A 4,239-nucleotide genomic window follows, 5' to 3' on the forward strand; every position below is an offset into this window, starting at 1 on the left:
CACACACACACACACACACACACACACACACACACACACACACCGGACCAGGATCCTATGTATCCTTAATTAAAAAAATAAAATAAAAAGGCCTTGTCACTTTCAGTCACATGTGACTGAAAGTGACTAATACTTACTACTAACTCCTCTTAAGTTCTCTCTATTTATAGAGAAAACTTAACAGGAGTTAGAAGAGTAAATGCTGTCAGTTTATTGATATCTTCAAGTATGGTTAGGAATATTGCATTTCCTCAGGGGTAACTGTTCCTTTCGAGTGGTATAGAGCAGAAACTGCATCAACACTGGTGAGCTGGTCTTTTTTAAAGCACTTTCAGTTAAGACATAATTAAGTTGTAAAAATGTACTTTTCTTTTACTAAATTCTGCAACAACTTTTATGTAGTTTATTGTGATATACCTCATAAAATATTATATTTCCTGATCTCCAACCCAGCCAAGTGTTCCCACTTGCTTTTGAAATTCTGTGTGCAGTTATAACTTCTTAGATAACTAACGCAAACATTTTAAAATGTAAATAATAAGAGCTAGCTATCAGCTAAGTTAGCTAGCATCATTTCTGCTTATATTGGTCTCTCCTTGGCTGTGTCTCAATTCATGGCCACAGTCTACGTGGGCCGTAGGCTGCTGCATAGGCCTTGTCTGAATATTTACACTACACCCCACGCCACTCTCTGAAGTGTGCACGCAGCAGAAGTGCACATAAGGGTTTGAGTTTGTAAGTTACAAGTGTGCAAAAACCTGAGAACTGGGACGGTAAGGGTTATGTCATTGACTTGCTCCTCTGCGCTGTAACTGCAACATCCAAAATGTGATGACCTGTCGCTGTTTTGGCATTTGTACTGCCAAAACGGATAGTGTAACTACAACAAGCCATTATTTTTAAGAGAAGAAAGCTCATGAGCTGAAGGAGACTTATATACCAGAGTATAAGATTTTTTTCTTTTATTAGTTCTTCTTCTTCTTTGATTTTATTGGCAGTTGGCTGACTAGTTTAAGTGCATTACTGCTACCACTAGACTGGAAGGTGCTCAGTGGATATTGCCATATGTCTGCTTTTTAATTGTAAATATGTTATTTCTGTACAATCAGCTGTTTTTTACTGGAATAACTTTGTTCCTGTTTCACAATAGAAAAATGTGTAAACATTTCATCAGGCACGTTTTATAAATAACAAAATGAAAGATGTTTCTTTTAAATTTTTACACAAAATTTAACCTGCTAATCAATACATGAAGAAATATATTAAAATAATAGACCCCAACTGTAAAACTTGCAAAGTGCATCCAGAAACAGTCACTTATTCTGAAATTGTCATATGACAAAGACAGTTTGGAAGAACTGTAATAATTTTATCATGTGTAATATTCACACAAAATTTAGTATGAAAATGTTTTTGGTTTCATGAAAACAATACTAATATAAACAGAAGACTAGCAATTAATTTTATTATAATATTTGGCAAATTTCTTATTCATAAATTTCATTGTCACTTTTTTTAAACTGGAATAACTTTGTTCCTGTTTCACAATAGAAAAATGTGTAAACATTTCATCAAGCATGTTTTATAAATAACAAAATGAAAGATGATATCTGTAAATCCCCTGTGCCAAATGATGGCTATGACTTTTGGTGCCTGTAAAACTTATAGTTTTTGAAAAATTAATGTTTAATAAATTACAATGGCAGTCAATGGAGCCTTGTATTGGTCCAATACTGCCCCCTGCTGCATCTACACAATATGGTACCCCAACTTCCCTGAGTTTTCCAAGATGTTTAAGTGGATCATGTGCCTTTTTGGCAGCACCTGTGAAAAGCTCTTCTCCACAATGAACTTTAATAAGTCAAAGTTTAGATCCAAACTTACAGATGAGCATCTTCAAGCCATACTGAGGGTCTCAGTTGCTTCCTCCCTCAAGCCAAATGTGGCTCAGCTGTGTAAGAGGAAGCACTGCCAAGTCTCTGGCAGCAAAGAGTAGGAGGAAGTAAGAGGAGCCTCTGTTCTGAAGAACCGTTCATGTTCTCCATGTTCTGCATGTTCTGAATTGTTATTCGTGAAGATTGGATTAGTTGTACTTTTTTTGGAATACGTGGACCCCCCCCCCCCCTTTTTTTTTTTTGAAAACTTGGTGCGGTCCAGCGTCACCTAGACTCTGCCTCCAGCGGCCCTCGGGTAAGTTGAGTTTGAGACCCCTGGTCTAGCAGTATCAACCCAGCGCTCTGTGTGTGCACACATGTGTTTGTTGTTCTATCCTCATGGGGACTTAGCACTGACTTTCATTCATTTACTGGTCATCTCTATAACCTCACAGGTACAAACCTGACCCAAAACCTAATCTCACCAGGCTGTGTGTACCAGGGAAATGGTCAATAATTGTCCCCACCTTGACGCAAAAACAGGTACACACACGTGTGCACACACGTCACGCATAGCGAACAACTTTGTTTTTTTTTTTTTTGTTTTTTTCAAACTGAAGTTGGAAAAACTTTATTTTTTCTTGTTAACTGTGGAGAAGAAAAGATGTGAACGGTTGCTTTCCCTTTTAATCTTGCTAATTTAACAGTCTGGTTCTGGTCTGGGAGCACAGCAGATCATTTCAGCAGCATGAGGAAACTCACTAACTAATCCAAATTAAATTTTATAAATTGCAGAGTTTTTCATGTTCTACAATTTTAATATTTAAAAAAGCTGCACACACTTTTAATAAATAGTAATATTTCTGCTATTAATTATTCTCTGTTTATCATTCTGGTTGAGCCAAGGCCAAAGATCCAGAAGGCCAAAATACAGGAGTTGGCCAAAATGTTCAGTTTGAGATGTCCTTAAAGATTTGCACTTAAAATTTAGAATTTGTTTTGTTTGATTTATCTTGAGTTAAAATTTCAGGTCACTTTAAATACTTGTCAGTAAGTTATAGGTCTTGTGCAATTCTGGTTCAAATATAGAACTCTATTTTTACAAGAAATCTAACTAATTATTTTTGAGTTAATATTGCCTTAATGGACAGTGGTTTAAAAAATGAACCTGTAAAACTCTGATGTTAAATGCAATGTGGTTGAAAATTTGGGTGCACCCAGCTTTTGTGCTGGTGTAGCTAAGAAAAAATGTTAAGATGCACCAGTGCAACCAGTGCAAAAAGTTAGTCTAGAGCGCTGCAAGTTGATTTGTCCTATGATTTAGGCAATATTCACACAGTGTAAAGTAATAATTTATTATTTGATTATTTTTAGGGCTCTGTCAGACAAATCTGAACTGTTGAAGAGATGGTTAGCTAATATTAGTTTCATCCTATAACCATGCAGTAAACATTTTCTAAGTGTTGACAGTAATTATATAGCATTTAGAATAATACTATTTGTAATAATAGTCAGGCTGTCTCAATTCATGGGTTGCAGCCGACGTAGGCCACATTTGTCTGCCATTTGCGTCACAGCCATGTAGGCACCTACTCATGCGGCCGACAAAACTCCAAAAACGTATAGGCTGCATCTGAGTATCTGCACAGCCGTCAACAAAATAAACAGGAAAACAAAGACGGCAAAGGATTTTTTTAATTTTACGATGGCGCTTCATTTTTTATGACAGAGTTTGGAAATTTGTCACGGACTGTATGTTAAGCAGCTTAACTGAAGAAACCTTTGTTGCAATGAGATGTTTAATAAAATGTAGTTACAAGTACTGATAATGGAGCTAAATCCAATTTATTGTTTATTATTTATAATTGTGACATTTTTCTATTAAAACTGAATTTTGTGAAGTTGTACCTTGAAAAAAAAACCTGAAGTGATGTGATATAAAACGTATCACCATGGAAATGAGGCAGTGCGTAGGCTACACTGTCTCATATAACAGTCGTTTATCATCATCATCATCATTTATTTATAAAGCACAATAAAAACCAAAGTACGGTGGCCTGGAGGTGCAAAACAAGATTACAAAATCTGAAACACTTTTACAAGTTCTGAAACAAATTTACATTGTTGAAAACACTTTTACAGTTTAGAAAACACTTTTACAAGTTCTGAAACAAATTTATATTGTTGAAAACACTTTTACATTATCTAAAACACTTTTACAAGTTCCGAAACAAATTTACATTTTAGAAAACACTTTTACATTTTAGAAAACACTTTTACATTTTAGAAAACACTTACATTTTAGAAAACACTTTTACATTTTAGAAAACACTTTTACATTTTAGAAAACACTTTTACATTTTAG

The 4,239-nt window shown here is 35.1% G+C and overlaps 1 protein-coding gene across 3 annotated transcripts in view; it reads left to right on the forward strand.

The window, feature by feature from the left end:
* Positions 1 to 4,239, forward strand: part of si:ch211-246m6.4 (transcription factor 15) — a 44,742-nt gene that overhangs the window by 23,380 nt on the left and 17,123 nt on the right. The window lies entirely within an intron of this gene.

Source organism: Austrofundulus limnaeus, unplaced genomic scaffold, assembly GCF_001266775.1.
Source record: "Austrofundulus limnaeus strain Quisiro unplaced genomic scaffold, Austrofundulus_limnaeus-1.0 Scaffold1694, whole genome shotgun sequence".
In the NCBI taxonomy this organism is placed as follows: Eukaryota; Metazoa; Chordata; class Actinopteri; order Cyprinodontiformes; family Rivulidae; genus Austrofundulus; species Austrofundulus limnaeus.